The 17,609-nt window shown below is 35.5% G+C and overlaps 1 protein-coding gene across 5 annotated transcripts in view; it reads right to left on the reverse strand.

The window, feature by feature from the left end:
- The window catches only part of SBF2 (SET binding factor 2), a 474,987-nt gene that overhangs the window by 150,050 nt on the left and 307,328 nt on the right, over positions 1–17,609 (reverse strand). The window lies entirely within an intron of this gene.

Here is a 17,609-nt window from a genome sequence, read left to right on the forward strand (position 1 = left end):
GAACTATGTAATTTAAAATTGTTTAGTAGTCTGATTTTAAAAAGTAAAAAGGAACAGGTAAAACTAAATGAAATAATATATTTTATCTAATCTGATATCTCTAAAGTACAATCATTTCAACTTATAATCACTATAGAAACCATGAATGAGGCATCTTACACTCCTTTTTCAAAATCTGTGTGTATTTCACATGTATAGCTCATCTCAATTTGGACTCGCTACATTTCATGTACTTGGTATCTAGTTCTAAGTGCCATCTTAATGCTGCATTAGACTATATATAATACCTTTAATATCTGGGTCTTATAGACCCAAAGTTATGGAAACTGATTTTTCCATTTTCTTCCCACAACTGCTCCACTCTTAGGTTTTGATTGCAATTTTTGAACTATGAAAACTTATGAGAGGGAATATTAAGCCAGTGCACTAAACTCCTTCTAGAGAAACTAAAAAATGTCAGTGTCTAAAGGCTAAAGAACAGGGGGTTTGGAACCGTTTTTCATAAAATCAGTCATAGATAAAACAGTCAAGAGATCAGTCTGAAACTCAAAGGGTGTGAAAGTCAAGCAGATTCAAAGAATGAGACGTGATCTTTTCCCTTTGACCTTGTTACTGAACTGATTGTGAGGCAAACTATAATCCTGCTATCTCTGGCTTATGTTGTACTTATAAAAAAGTATTTAATATTCTTTTTTTCCCTCTGTTCACAGTGAAGCTTCATCATTTCTGTGCTGAATAAGTAGAAAAATATTTTTAGGCAAATTCTGTTTGATTCTCTTGTAGCTATTAGGAACCTGTAAACCTCTTTGACATTGGTGAACTTTCAGAATTAGAGTGTAGCCTTGAGCATCAGGAAAGTTTTCCCTTTTTTTAAAAAAGCAAACTACTACTGCAAAGATCTTACATAGGGGGGAAGAAAAGGATAGCCCAACTTAAAATTTCACAGTGCTATATCTACTGAGATTGTTATATTAGAATATATATTCTTTTCAAGTGTACAAGGAATATTTACCAATATAGACAATATACTAGACCATAATACATGTCTCAATAATTTTAAAAGGATTCAAATAATAGAATGAACGTCCTTTGATCATGAAATTAAACGAGAAAGCATTAACATAAAAACTTCTGAAAAATCCACAAAGATAGGGTAACTACATAACACAATTCTAAATAATCCAAGAGTTCAAAAGAAATCAAAAGGGAAAAAGAAACTATTTTTAAAAAATTTTTACTATGATTTTTTCTTTTTCTTTTTTAAGTAATCTCTACACCCAATGTGTAGAGGTTCGAACTCACAACCCCAAGACCAAGAGTCACATGCTCTACCAACTGAGCCAGACAGGAGCCCAGAGAAAGTATTTTAAATTGAATGAAAATGAAAATATATTGAAACTGCTGGCTGCTGCTAAGATAGTACTTAGTGGGAAATTTATAGCATCAGATGCCTACATTAGAAAAGAAGAAAGGTATTGAATCAATCACCTCAGCTTCAACCTTAAAAAAACTGAAAAGTCAATTAAACATAAAATCAGTAGAAGAAAGGAAGTATTAAATATCAGATCAGAATTCATTATAGAAAACAAAAGCAATAGAGAAATCAATGAAACCCAAAACTGGCTCTTGGAAAACTTCTGTTTTTGTTTTGCAGTATCTTTGTTTGGTTTTCGTATCAGGATAATGTTGGGCTTGCAGAATGAATTTGGAAGCTTTCCTTCCTCTTCTATTTTTTTTAGAATAGTTTGAGAAGAACAGGTATTAATATTTATTTATTTATTTATTTATTTATTTATTTATTTATTTACATACATTCAAATTCCAGTATAGTTAACATAGTGTTAAATTAGTTTCAGGCATACAATAGAGTGATTCAACAATTCTATGTATTGCTCAGTGCTCATCAAGATAAGTGCACCCTTAATCTCCACCTATTTAATCTATCCCCCTACCCACCTCTCCTCTGATAACCCAACTGTTTGTTCTCTATAGTTAGAGTCTGCTTTTTGATTTCTTTTTTTCCCCTTTGTTGTTTCCTTTCATTCCATGTATGAATGAAATCATATGGTATTTGTCTTTCCCTGACTGGCTTATTTGCTTAGCATTATACCCTCTACCTCCAACCATGTTGTTGCAAATGGCAAGATTTCACTCCTTTTTATGGCTGAATAATATTCTATTATATATATACTACCTCTTCTTTATCCAGTCACTATTGATTGACACATAGGCTGCTTCCATAACTTGACTATTGTAAATAATGATGTGATAAACATAGGGTGCATATAACCTTCTGAATTAGGGTTTTCATATTGTTTGGGTAAATACCCAGTAGTGTGATTACTGGATCATATAGTTCTATTTTTAATTTTTTGAGGAACTTCCATGCTATTTTCTACAGTGCTTGTAGCAGTTTGAATTCCAACCAATAATGCATGAAGGTTCCTTTTCCACTATATCAACACTTGTTTCCTCTGTATTTTATTTTAGCCATTCTGACAGGTGTGAGGTGATATCTTATAGTAGTTTTGATTTGCATTTCCCCTGATGATGAATGATGTTGAGCACTGTTTCATGTGTCTGTTGGCCATCTGTATGTCTTCTCTGGAGAAATGTCCATTCATGTCTTCTGCCCATTTTTTAATTGATTTGGTTTTTGGTGTTGAGTTGTGTAAGTTCTTTACATATTTTGGATACTAGTCTTTTTCAGATGTCATTTGCAAATATCTTCCCCCATTCTGTAGGTTGTCTTTTAGTTTTGTGGATTGTTTCCTTTGCTGTGCAGAAGCTTTTCATTTTGGTGTACTCCCAGTACTTTATTTTTGCTTTTGTTTCCCTTGCCTCAGGAGATATATCCAGAAAAATGTTGTTACATCTGATGTCAGAGAAATTACTGCCTGTGCTCTCTTCTAGGATTTTTATGGTTTTAGGTCTCACATTTAGGTCCTTAATCCATTTTTAATTTTGTGTATGGTATAATAAAGTGGTCCAGTTTCATTCTTTTGCATGTAGCTGTCCAGTTTTCCCAATACCATTTGTTGGAGATAATGTCTTTTTCCCATTGCACATTCTTGCCCCTTTTTCATAGATTAAATGACCATATAATTGTGGGTTTATTTCTGGGCTTTATATTCTGTTCCATTGATCTATGTGTCTGCTCTTGTGCTGGTACCATATTGTTTTGATTACTACAGTTTTATAGTATAACTTGAAGCCTGGAATTATGATACTTCCAGCTTTGTTTTTCTTTTTGAAGATTACTTTGGTTATTCAAAGTCTTTTGTGCTTCTATACAAATTTTAAGTTTGTTTTTGTTAGTCCTGTGAAAAATGCTGTTTACATTTTGACAGGGATTGCAGTAAATGTGTAGATTGCTTTGGCTAGTGTGTATGTATAATATATATATATATATATATATATATATTTTTTTTTTTTTTTTTTTTTTTTTTGAAGTTTATTTTGAGAGAGAGTGTGAGCAGGGGAGGGGCAGAGAGAGAAAGGGAGAGAGAGAATCACAAACAGGCTTTGCACTGTCAGCAGAGAGCTCAATGTGGGGATCAGTCTCAGGAGCCATGAAATCATGACTGGAGAAGAAATCAAGAGTAGGGCACTTAACCGACTGAGCCACCCAGGTGTCCTGGGTAGTACAGACATTTTAACAATATTTGTTCTTCCAAACTATAAACATGAAATATCTTTCGAATTCTTTGTATTGTCTTCAATTTCTTTCATCAGTGTCTTACAGTTTTCAGAAGACAGCTCTTTCATCTGTTTGGTTAGGTATTCCGAGGCATTTTATTATCTTTGGTATGGTACAATTGTAAATGGGATTGCTTTCTTAATTTCTCTTTCCACTGCCTCATTATTAGTGTATATAAATGCAATGGATTAATGTACATTGATTTTGTATCCTGAGACTTTACTGAATTAGTTTATACGTTTCTAGTAATTTTTTGGTGAAGTCTTTCAGGTTTTCTATATAGATATCATGTCATCTGCCAATAGTGAAACTTTTACTTCTTCCTTGCCAATTTGGATGCCTTTTACTCCTTTTCCTTGTCTGACTGCTGTCGCTAAAATTTCCAGTACTATGTTGAATAAAAGTGGTGAGAGAGGACAAATATCCTGACTGTAGAGACAAATATTCCTGACTGTAGAGGAAAAGTTGTTTTTCACATTGAGCATGTTAGCTATGGGATTTCCAGATATGGCCTTTATTATGTTGAGGTATGCTCCCTCTAAACCTACTTTGTTGAGGGTTTTTATCATGAATGGATGATGTACTCTGTTAAATGCTTTTTCTGCATCTACTGAAATGATAATATGGTTCTTATCTTTTCTGTTATTTATGTGATGTAGCATTTTGATTAACTAGTGAATACTGAATCACTCTTGCAACCCAGGAATAAATCCCACTTGATTATGGTGAATGATTTTTTAAAAATACATTGTTGGGTTGATTTGCTAATATTTTGTTGAGGATTTTCACATCTGTGTTTATCAGGGGTATTAGCCTGTAGTTCTCTTTTTTTGTAGTGTCTTTATCTGGTTTTGTTTTCAGGGTAATGCTGGCCTCATAGAATGAATGTGGAAGTTTTTCTTCCTTTTCTATTTTTTGGAATAGTTTGAGAAGAATAGATATTCACTCTTCTTTAAATGTTTGGTAGAATTCACTTGTGAAGCTGTCTGGTCATGGACTTTGCTCATTGGGAGTTTTTATTATTATTACTGACTCAATTTCTTTGCTGGTTATTGGTCTGTTCAAATTTTCTATTTCTTCCTGGTTCAGTTTTTGAAGGTTGTTAAGTTTCTAGGAATTTATCCATTTTGTCTAGGTTGTCCAATTTGTTGGCATATAATTTTTTATAATATTCTTTTAGAATATTTCGTATTTCTGTGGTATTGGTTGTTATTTCTCCTCATTCATTTCTGATTTTATTTATTTGAGTCTTCTTTTTTTGATGAGTTTGACCAAAGGTTTATCAATTTTGTTGCTCTTTTTAAAGAACCAGCTCCTGGTTTCATTGTTCTGTTCTATTGGTTCATGTTTTTTTGTTTTTTGTTTTTTGTCTTTTGTCTTTATTTCATTTGTTTCTGCTCAGATGCTTGGGGAAAGTACAACAGAGGAGCCCTGAATTGAAGGACACCAGAGTCCATTGAAAGTTGGTGTACCATACTAAAAATGAGCAAAATTAAGTAAAATATTACAAAATGAATGTTAAAGATACCTAGCCCTCTTACTCTACTGGGCTAGAACTCTGACAGCCAGGTATTTACATTCCAGGTAGGTGACTAGATTATTTTTTGGGAAATCTGAACAGCTCCTTGCCCTCACCTCCAAAAAGAAAAAACAAACAACCCCCACCCCCAAAAAAACAACGAATTAAAGACTTTGATATTGAGGGTTCCCAAACAAGCAGACAACCAAAGATTACCAGACAAATGAACAAAACATCTAATATAAAAGACAAAGCATCTAATATAAAAGGATGATTCCAATTATATGAAGGTCAAACAGGAAAAACAAAACTGAATTATATTTTAAGAGTACACACATGAAATCCCAAGGACTTCAGTGTTAATGTCGTATTTCTTGAACTGGGTGTTGGGTACGTGTGTATTTATTTTATTACTATTCTTTTTTCTAAGTTTATTTATTTTGAGAGAGAGAGACAGAGAGAGCAGGAGCAGAAGAGGGGAAGAGAGAGGAGAGAGAGAATCCCAAGCAGGCTCTTCACTGTCAGTGCGAAGCCTGATGTGGGGCTCGAACTCATAAACTAAGATCATGACCTGAGCTGAAACCAAGAGTCAGACGCTTAACCCACTGAGCCACCCAGGCACCCCTATTTTATTACCATTCTTAAAGCAACACATATGTCATAAATGCTATATATTTTACAAATAGAATTTCATGAGTCACACAATGACTACTTGAAAACAAGGTCAAGTTGAGATGCAGAATGGATCATGATTAGCAAAGTTTACATACTAGCTAAGTGTTTGACTAGCACATAATAGCATTACACGCACAGCTCAAATTTCTGCCTAGTAAAAATACAAATTACTATTTATCATGAATTGTTCTTAAATGGTCAATACACAGAATGTCAAATCCGTGACTGTCAGCAGTCTGTTAAATTTCCATTAAATATCCCTTAGATATTACAGTAGACATTCAATGAAATCTGATATAACTAGGTAAGACAGTAATTTAAATTTTATTTGTAAAAGCAATTATGTTATTGCCCAGAATATTTGGAAATTATTGTTGGTCTTTTCTACACATTTAGAGAGATGTAATGGAGATGAGTATGACACAACAAACTTACAGAAAATGAAGGGTGCTACTTAAGGATTTTCGGGACTGGTACCAATAGCTGTTTCAGAAGAAAAGAAACTTAAGGATGGAAATCTGGAATTGGGTTTTTAATCTGATGATATTCAAAAGCGTTAATAATTGGAAGGGGGGATTAATAAGCAGAACACAGAGGATTTTCAGCATAGTAAAAATACTCCATATAATACCAAAGTGATGGATACATCTCATTATACATTTGTCTAAACCCAATGAATGGACAACACCAGGAGTGAAACATAATGTAAACTACGGGCTCCAGGTGATTATGAGGTGTCAATGTATGTTCATTAATTGTAACAAATGTACCACTCAGGTGAGGAATGCTGATAATGGGGGAGGCTATGCATGTGTGAGGCAGGGGATATATGAGAAGTCTCTATACTTTCCCCTCAATTTTGCTGTGAAACTAAAACTGTTCTAAAACAAAAGTATTAATAAAAATAGTTACTAAAACCGAAAAGCATTATTAGTCTTTTGCCAGTAGTTAATGAAAAACTGGTAGTTCATGGCACTCACTGGAAAACAATTAAATTATCACTAATAAACAACTATAATCGAGTGCCTATAGATAACCAACTAATTGTTGCCATACATATTTTAGTTCAAATAAGGGAAACAATGAAGCTAGTCCATTGTTTCCAAATGAACTAGAGAATTTGGAGAAAGATCGTAATAAGCTCAGGGCATTGAATTTCTATCACAAGGTTCAGACAAGGGGCTAGTTTCTATGATTGCTCTAAAAAATAAATAAGATCCTGTAGCTGCAGGGTTGAGATGTCTAAAACTCATAATGAAGTCTAATCCTGTAGGTGACTGAATTACAACAACTGAATTTGAGTTCACAGCCTCAAAGAGTCTCATGTTAAATTAGGGTACTGACTAGGAAGAAGACGGTAATGACGGTACTATGTCAATTTAAATAAGCTGGAACTAAGTTCACCAGAATTCCCTTCTCCAGATGGTTCTGAGCTAAGAGTTGCCAGAGACTTGGAAGGAGGAAGTGGAGCAGCACCCATGTTTATGTTCAGAGGTCAGTGTTGTGTCACTAATCTTCTGACTTATTTTGTCATTCAGGTCTGCAGCTCCTACAGCTCTTGCTGGATTTCCTTTCAGCTTCTTTGTATTTTGAGCTAGTGTATGTGCAGCTCTGTAGTAAAGGGAATTAACTTTTTCTGCAAGTCAAGTGCATCATCAACGTTGAAGGTTTAAAGGCAGTGAGGGATATATAGGAGCTCCAATTTGTCCTTACTCTTCCCCTTTTCAAAAACAGGTAAATATATGGACTAAATAATCTATAATCATCAATTAATTACAGATATATAATAAAACCTATATTTTAATTCATGTATTAGGAAAGGACAAATCTAAACATTGTACTTTATCACATAGGATTACTAATAATTCCTTTAATATCCCTCTTCCTTCTTCTCCCTCTCCATCAATCATCTATCAAGGACTATTGCTGGGTTGGAGGGTATATACATAGTCTCCCTTTAACTAAGTACCACCTGATTGCTCTCCAAAATAACTCTACCTACCTGTGTTCTTCACCAGCTGTGCATGAAGATTCCTGTATTGCCACATCCTTACCAACACTTTGCATTATTCTTCTAATTTTTCTAAGTCTTAAGAATATAAAGAGTTATTATTTTAATTTACATAACATTATAGCTTTGTTTCAAGTTCTTTTATAAAGAGCTTGTTCATATCTTTTTTCAATTTTCATTGGGGGTGCTGTTTAACTCAATGATATAAGGAAGTCTTTTTTATATTCCAAATATTATTTCCTTGTGGATTTTAGATGGTGAAACAAATATGATTTCTGGCCTGTTAATTAACATCTGTATATTAACTTCACTCATGTTGTCCTTTATGGATTAAAAAGTTTTAATAACTTAAGAAATCAATCTGGTTTTGTATTGTTTATATTTATGTTTACTTTATATCATTGCATTCATGTTTTACATTTTAAGAATTTCTTCCCTGCTCTTTAGTTCACAAAGATATTCATCTTCATTTTTTCTACTAACTTTGGAGTTCTTTCATTACACAGAGATGTAAACATCTGAAGAACATCTTTGTAATTGTTGCTCTCTAGGAATGCTTTATATCTCCTCATACAGTGATCCACTCCTCCCAACAGCATTTACTAAATAAGTTCTTTCTCCACTGATTTGTGACACCTATTAAGTTCCCATTAAGACTAGTATGTCTCTATGCACTCTATTTTACTGGTTTATTAGTCTACTTGATGCCACTAGTTTTATTATCATGATTTCAAAGTTTGTATTGGTATCTGATAGGGAATTTCCCTCTTCTTTGCTCTTCGTGTTCTTCCAAATAAATTTTAGAGTATTGTCAAGTTCCTCAAAAATTCCAACTAGACTGATTTAAAAATGGCCGAAGGACTTACAGAGACATCTCCTCAAAAAAGATATACACATGGCCAATAAACACATGAAAAGATGCTCAACACCACCACCATCATTAGGTAAATGGAAATCAAAACCACAGTGAGGTACCACCTCACACCCTTAGGATGGCTATTGCCAAAAGGATAAAAAATAACAAGTACTGGAGAGGATGTGGAGAGACTGGAACCCTTTTGTATTGCTGGTGGGAATGTAAAATGGTACAGTTGCTGCTGAAAACAGTATGGCAGTTCCCCCCAAATTAAAAATAGAATTACCACATGACCCACCAATTCCACTTCTGGGTACACACTCAAAAGAACTGAAAGCAGAGACTTGAAGACATATTTGTATACCTTTGTTCACTGCAGGATTATTAATAACACTAAAAGGTAGAAACAACCTTTTAAGGTGTTCACTGATGGATGAATGGATAAGCAAAACGTGGTGTATACATACAATAGAATATTATTAAGCCTTAAAGAGGAAGAAAATTCTGCTGATACAACAGCAGATAAAACACTGAGAACATTATACTAAATGAAATAAGCCCATCTCAGAAGGACAAATACAGCATGATTCCACTTAGAGTAGTCAAATTCATCAAGACAAAAAATAGAATGGAGGTTGCCTGGAGCTGGAGAGGAGAAATGAGAGTTAATATTTAATTGGTATAGTCTTAGTCTGAGAGATGGAAAAAGTTCTTCAGATGAATGGTGGAAATGTCTGCATAACAATGTGAATATATTTAAGGCCATTGACCTGTACATTTAAGAATGCTCAAAATGGTAAATTTTATATTATGTATATTTTACCACAATCAAACAAAAATCCAATTAGAGTTCATTCATTCTTCGAGTACTTCTGTATCTTGTGGAATGTGAAGATAACTCCAAAGCCTTTCTTATGTTTTCTTTGCCCTATTCCTGGCCCTAGCCATTTCTTCAAGGAGTCGTTTCTTTCTTTCAGTGGAGATTGGTATTTAGAAACCAAGATCTGTATATTAGGTGTACTCACTGTTACTGGAGTGTCTCTATGCCAGGCCCTCTCAATGAACAAAGCTATGAACCACTCCCATTCCCCCCTGCCCCACATATATACACAGACATATACATACATTTGCACTTATATTTATTTCAGTATCAAATGTATGTTGAAAATCATGAGTTCTTATTATTAGCTCTAGTTTATTCAAAACCATAACATTCATTCTAGCTTTCTTTTATTTGCACCTTCTCTACCAGTGAAAAACCTGGCTACCATTATCTTCAATATAGTTACTTACTGCTCAGTCTTCTAAATGTGAACAGTATTCTGAATCCACTGGGCCACCAACACCATTTCACTGAGATCCCATGTTTGTAAGTATGGGACTCAGCTTCTGCCTAGCTGCCATTACTGCCTTGTATGAGACTGCCTAATGGTGGACACTGGAGGAAGGAAGGGGAAATGGAGGGAGTATTTAAAACATTTTTAACTTTTTAGTTGGTTTTTACTGGTCAAAAGAAATGCTATTGATTTTTTTAGATTGATCTTACATTCAGCAACCTCACTAAATCATTTCATTAGTTAAAATAATTGTTCAATGTGGCACCTTTTCTAGGCAGAGGATCATATCATCTGAAAATGACAGCTTTCTCTTTCTTTTCTAACTCTATGATCTCATTTTCTGTCCTCCCCTGCTTATATTTTTTAATTGAGATGTAAGTGACATATAACATTGTCTTAGTGTAAGGTATACAACATAATGATTTGACAACATTGTTGACAGTGTCTTTATCTTGCTCCAATCTTAGAGGAACACATATGAAGTTTCTTCATTAAGTATCCGGTTTGTTGTAGGTCTTTGTTATGTAGTTTTGCCAAGTATGAAAGCTTTTCTCTTTTTTTTTCTTTTTTTTTAAATATGAAATTTATTGTCAAATTGGTTTCCACACAACACCCAGTGCTCATCCCAAAAGGTGCCCTCCTCAATACCCATCACCCCCCCCATCAACCCTCAGTTTGTTCTCAGTTTTTAAGAGTCTCTTATGCTTTGACTCCCTCCCTCTCTAACCTTTTTTTTTTCTCCCCCTCCCCCATGGACTTCTGTTAAGTTTCTCAGGATCCACATAAGAGTGAAAACATATGGTTATCTGTCTTTCTCTGTATGTCTTGTTTCACTTAGCATAACACTCTCCAGTTCCATCCACATTGCTAAGAAAGGCCATATTTCATTCTTTCTCATTGCCACATAGTACTCCATTGTGTATAACGGTTTCCTAAGAACTTTTAAACAAACACACATTGGATTTACCAAATGTCTTTTCTGCACTGATTAATCATAATTTTTCTCCTTTAATCTAGGAGCATAATGGTGATAAAAATAAATAAACTAGGGGTGTCTGGGTGGCACAGTTGGTTAAGTGACCAACTCTTGATTTTGGTTCAGATCACGTTCTCATGGTTCATGGCTTTGAGCCCCTCATCAGGCTCCACCTGATGGTGTGAAGCCTGCTTGGGATTCTCTCTCTCTCTGTCTCTCTCTCTCTCTGTCTCTCTCTCTCTCTCTCAAAATAAATAAATATAGTTAGAAAGCAAGCAAGCAAGCAAAGGATCCTAAGATCATGGAATTCAGTGGTCAGAGGAACCTTGGGGGAATCTAGTCCAACCCTTCTGACAATGTAGGAATCCTTCTGTCAACTTTCCTGAAAATGACTAAAGAGTATTTGGTGAAATACTCTAGCAATGGGGAATATATATCTATAAAGCAATCTATTTCACTGTTAAGTTTTAAATGATACCTCTACCCCTTTTCAGACTTACCAGATCAGAATCTCTGATGATGGAACCCAGAAATGTACATTTAAACAACTTTAAAAAAAGTTTTAGAAATGACTACACTAAATAATAGGACATTAATTTTTCAACTCTAGCTACCCATCAAATTTACCTGTGGAACTTTAAAAAATACAAATTTTAAATTTCATCCTGATTCTAATGTACCAGGTATGAACATGTGAGCTATAAATATGTCAGTCACAGTACTGTCTACTGGAACAGTACTGACCACCTGTATGTGAACTTTAAGTTTTACTTTCAAGCAGAGGTCATGAAGTATTGAACTATCCATCTATATTCCCTTACCAAGATATTCCTGTACATGAGACATAAAATTGAACAGAGGCTGGTTTCGTTTGGGGATTAGATTACCAGTGGTCCCCCTCTTATCCACAGGGAATATGTTCCAAGGCCCCCAATGAATGCCTGAAACTGTAGATAATACCGAACCTTATATATGCTATGTTTTTTTCCTTATACATACATATTGATGAATAGTTTAATTTATAAGTTAGGCACTGTTAGAGATTAACAACAATAACTAATAATTTAAAATAACTATAACAATATACTGTAATAAAAATTATGTTAATGTGGTCTCTCCCTTTCTCAAAATATTGTATTGTACTCATTCTTCTTCTTGTGATGATATAAGATAATAAAATGCCTATGTGAGGAGACAAATTGGGGTGAATGACACAGGTATTGTGACACAGTGTTAGGCTACTGTTAACCTACTGACCTATCTACGAATAGTCAAAAGGAGGATCATCTCTTTCTAATGATGGCTGACCACTGGTAACTGAAATGGGAAAGTGAAACTGCAGGTAAGGGGAAACCTACTGTATAACCAAAAAAGGGTAAAAGCTACAAACCTGTGTAGGGATGGAAACTGTATAAAACTCAAACTCACACTAGCTGACATAAGTAGCTACTTACATTACATTTAATTATTCATTTAGTCATTTATCAGATTTTTATTGAGAAACTACTTCATGTCAGACATAACAGAAAATACAGATAAGTCAAAACAGGTAGTTTCATTATTTGTAATAAGCACTATTGCAGGGTCATGTTGGACAGGATGTGGTCAGTATGACATATAGTGGAAGCACACAAAAGTAGCTACCAATCCATAATTAATGGGTTGAGGAAGGCTTCCAGTAGGAAGTGACATCTACACTGAGATTAAAGGATGAGCAGGAGTTTAGTAGGTGAAAGGGATGAATGAGGGAGTAGTGATTAGAAAGAAACAGTGTTCTGAACTAAGGCAATAAGATGTGCAAAGGCCACAAGACTGACAGCAGTGAAAGATACAGCTACAGAGGCAGGCAGGGGCCAAGATATGATTAGACTTTACTCTGAAGGCAAAGGGGAAGGATTTTAAGTTAGGAAGTGATAAGATCCAACTTGTATTATAGAAATATCACATTGGTAAAGCAAGGAAATAGATATGGTAGGGGGGTGGGACAGAATGGAGGGAGGGAGACCAGTTAGGTCAGTGCAGTAACAGAGGTAAAAAATGTTGGTGACTTAAGTCAGAATATTGGAATTTAAGGAGAGAGAAAAGTGAATGGAGTTGAGAGAGATTTAGGAAGTAAATTTCTAGGACTCAGTGGCTGATCAGATAGGAAGATAAGGCTAAGAGAAAGACTAATTCCACGTTTTTGGTTTATTGGTGTCATTTGTTGAGGTAGGAAACTCAACAGAAGAGTTTTTGGGGTCTCAAAATGGGGATAAAAGATTATTATTCCAGTTTGGAACACAACATCTATAAATAGCTTTGGGACATTCAAGCACAGATGGACAGTAACTAGCAGGATATTCAGCTTTGAAACTGAAGAGGCAGATTTGGACTTGAGATACAAATTTGGATGGCATAAGTAAAAGATGGTAACAGGGAGGAGTAAGATTGGCTCTGAGAATCTCAGACTAGTAGAAAACCTAGAAATGAACCTAAAGATGCAAATAAACATCATCATTTGCAAGGTTGAAGGAAGAAAAGCTGTATCAAAATGACTGAAAAATTCAAAAGAAGTAGAAAGCCAGGGGAAATATTGTCATCAAAGATAAGGGAGGAAGGTTTTGTAAAGAGCATCATGAAATGCTACCAAGAGCATCATGAAATGCTACCAAGTGTGAAGTAAGAACTGAAAAGTTTCCACTATATTTATCAATAAGTTCTCATCAATGATCTTGGTTGAGTAGTGGTAGCCAAAGATTTGGCCTAAACCTTACAACTGTTAGAATAATTAACTTCTTGGGTGCATGAGTGGCTCAGTCAGTTAAGCATCTGACTCCCGATTTCAGCTCAGGTCATGATCTCATGGTTTGTGAGATGGAGCCCATATCAGGCTGACAGTGTGGAGCCTGCTTGGGATTGTCTCTCTCCCTCTCTCTCTGTCCTGCTCATGCTCACTGCTTCTCTCTCAAAATAGATAAAATAAACTTAAAAAAAAAAAAAAGAATAAATTCTCAATGAATTGTCTCCTAAATCTGAAACTCAAAATTGTTAACAACCAAGTTACTTCCTTAGTAACTTGGAAAAATGGAATCTTATTTCAATCCAAGGACAATAGTGAAAAGAACAGATACCAAAGGTGCTAAATCAGAATAGCTCAGCAACCCTTGAATCTCAACCCTTGAACTTTCACCAATCTCAGAAACCATAAAAGTGTGAGAAAATATTGGGAAGAAAAATTTATTCCTTTTGAAGACTTCTGGCTTCATTTTATGCTACTTTGGCATGGACTGTATTTATTTTCAAAATGGCTTTTGTTTCTCTTGGCAAGTTTTATTGTTTCTAATTGTGAAGCAAAATTTCTTTTCTTCACCATACTTTATGTGATAGTATTTAAAACTGATGTAAGTTATGTCAAAAAAACTGATTAAAGAAGTAATTGCACTTTCTGAGCTGATTTTTCCATCTTTTGTAATTATCTTTATTAAAAAATTGTACTTGGAAAAACACAATTATATAATCATTTACATATTCAAACACATATAAATACTTTCTATGCACCAGGTGATGTTCTGGATATTGGCTGTACAATAATGAACAACATAAACAAGGTCTGTTTTTATTCAGTTGAGGTTGAAGTTTTTCAATAGTAGTTGTTACTTAAAAAAATGAAAATAAAGATCCACAAGTTTCCAGAATACAGGCTTCTGATCTAAACTTAAATTTAGCTGTAGAGCACCTATTGCCACTTAATGTGTTTTGAAGAACACAGCATCAGTAAGTTAAAGGCACAGCATGAATAAAAATAAAAAACAAAAAACAAAATTTAGATTCAGAACTCACCTCCTCAATTTATGAGCTCTGTGATTTGGGAAAACTGTTTAATTTCTTTGGGCCTATTTCCAGAGAGTGGTAGTGACTGTGGCTAACTCAGTTTCAGAGCCAAAAGAAAGCTGAGGTTGTCTGAGGCCATCAGTGATACCCATCCCCAAGAAGGAAAAGGACAGGGCAATTAGGAATGCTGACTAGATGGTTCTCTCACAAGGAGGAGCGGGCAGTGAAAGCAGAGTTGGGAAACAATGGTGGGGAGTAGGAACTGACTTTGTTTAATGGTCCCTCTTGCTTAGGTCATGCTGCACACAAAGTAAAGAATGACAAAATAAAAAGAATGTGTACATGGTGAAGCTTGTTGACCGAAAGCTTCATTATAGCATGACCCGGTTAAGCTCTTTGGTTGAGAAACTTCTAATCTTAGTATCTTTAGTAAAATCTTTTTCTCTCTGGCTGGTCACATTTCTCAAAGAACTGTTTTCCAATTTCCTGACTTGAGGGCAGATTGCCAGAGTTCTGGGAGCTAAACTGGTATTCTCAATATCTGTCATTCACTTAACTCCCTTGTTTGCAGCAAAACAGAATTTCCCTCAGCTAGACCTATGTCTCCCAGGCTAGTGATGTCCTTTCTCTTAAAAACAAATACACAAACAAACAAACAAACCCGTAATCTTCTACCAGGGTAAAGGAGAGGCAGCTGGCTGTTTACACAGAACTGAAACATGATCTGGGAGGGGAATCCAACTGTATCTTCTTTTTTTTTAATCCAAGTTACTTAACATACAGTTTAATAATGATTTCAGGAATAGAATTCAGTGACTCATCACTTACTTATAACACCCAGTGCTCATCCCAACGAGTGTCCTCCTTAATGCCCCTTGCCCATTTAACCCATCCCCCCAAATCAACACCCCTCCAGCAACCATTTGTTCTGTGTCTTTAAGTTTCTTATGGTTTGTCTCCCTCTCCATTTTTATATTATTTTTGCTTCCCTTCCCTTATGTTCATCTGTTTTGTATCTTAAATTCCACAGATGAGTGAAATCATATGGTATTTGTCTTTCTCTGACTGACTTATTTCACTTAGCATAATACACTCTGGTTCCATCTACATTGTTGCAAATGGCAAGATTTCATTCTTTTTAATTGCCAACTAATACTCCATCAAATATATATACACCACATCTTTTTAAAAAAATTTCTTTAATGTTTATTTATTATTGAGAGAGAGAGAGACAGAGACAGAGCACAAGGGAGGTAGGGGCAGAGAGAGAGGGAGACACAGAATCCCTAGCAGGCTCCAGGCTTTGAGCTGTCAGCACAGAGCCCGATGTGGGGCTCGAACTCACAAACTGTGAGATCATGACCTGAGCTGAAGTCAGACACTTAACCGACTGAGCCACCCAGGCGCCCCTATATCACATCTTCTTTATCCATTCTTCTGTCGATGGACATTTGGGCTCTTTCCATACTTTGGCTCTTGTTGATGGTGCTGCTATAAACATTGGGGTACATGGGTCCCTCTGAATCAGTACTCCTGTATCCTTTGGATAAATACCTACGAGTGTAATTGCTGGGTTATAGGGTAGTTCTATTTTCAATTTTTTGAGGAACCTCCATACAGTTTTCCAGAGTGGCTGGACCAGTTTGCATTCCCACCAGCAGTGCAAAATGATTCCTCTCTCTCCGCATCCTTGCCAAGATCTGTTGTTGCCTGAGTTGTTAATTTTAGCCATTCTGACAGGTATGAGGTGGTAGCTCATTGTGGTTTTGATTTGTATTTCTCTGATGATGAGTGATATTGAGCATGTTTTCATGTGTCTGCTAGCCATCTGGATGTCTTCTTTGGAAAAGTGTCTATTTATGTCTTTTGCCCATTTCTTCACTGGATTGTTTTTTGGGTGTTGAGTTTGGTAAGTTCTTTATAGATTTTGGATACTAATCCTTTATCTGATATGTCATTTGCAAATATCTTCTCTTATTCCATCAGTTGCCTTTTAGTTTTGCTGATTGCTTCCTTTGCTGTAGAGAAGGTTTTTTTTTTTTTTTTTTTTTACCTTGATGAGGTCCCAATAGTTAATTTTTGCTTTTGTTTCCCTTGCCTCCAGAGACATGTCAAGTAAGAAGTTGCTGCGGCTGAGGTCAAAGAGGTTGTTGCCTGTTTTCTCCTTTAGGATTTTGATGGCTTCCTCTCTTTTTTTTTAAAAAAAATTTTAATCTTTATTTATTTTTGAAAGAGAGAGTATGAGCAGGGGAGGAGCAGAGAGAGAGGGAGACACAGAATCTGAAGCAGGCTCCAGGCTCTCAGCTGTCAGCACAGAGCCCAACGCGGGTCACAAACTGTGAGATCATGACCAGAGCTGAAGTCCGACGCTCAACCAACAGAGCCACCCAGATGCCACTGATGGCTTCCTGTCTTATGTTTAGGTCTTTCATCCATTTTGAGTTTATTTTTGTGTATGGTGTAAGAAAGTGGTCCAGGTTCATTCTTCTGCATGTCACTGTCCAGTTTTCTCAATACCATTTGCTGAAGAGACTGTCTTTTTTTCCATTGGATATTCTTTCTTGCTTTGTCAAAGATTAGTTGGCCATACGTTTGTGGGTCCATTTCTGGGTTCTCTATTCTGTTCCATTGATCTATGTGTCTGTTTTTGTGCCAGTACCATACTGTCTTGATGATGACAGCTTTGTAATGCAGCTTGAAGGTCTGGAATTATGATGCCTACAGC

Source organism: Panthera leo, chromosome D1 (assembly GCF_018350215.1).
Source record: "Panthera leo isolate Ple1 chromosome D1, P.leo_Ple1_pat1.1, whole genome shotgun sequence".
Taxonomy (NCBI): domain Eukaryota; kingdom Metazoa; phylum Chordata; class Mammalia; order Carnivora; family Felidae; genus Panthera; species Panthera leo.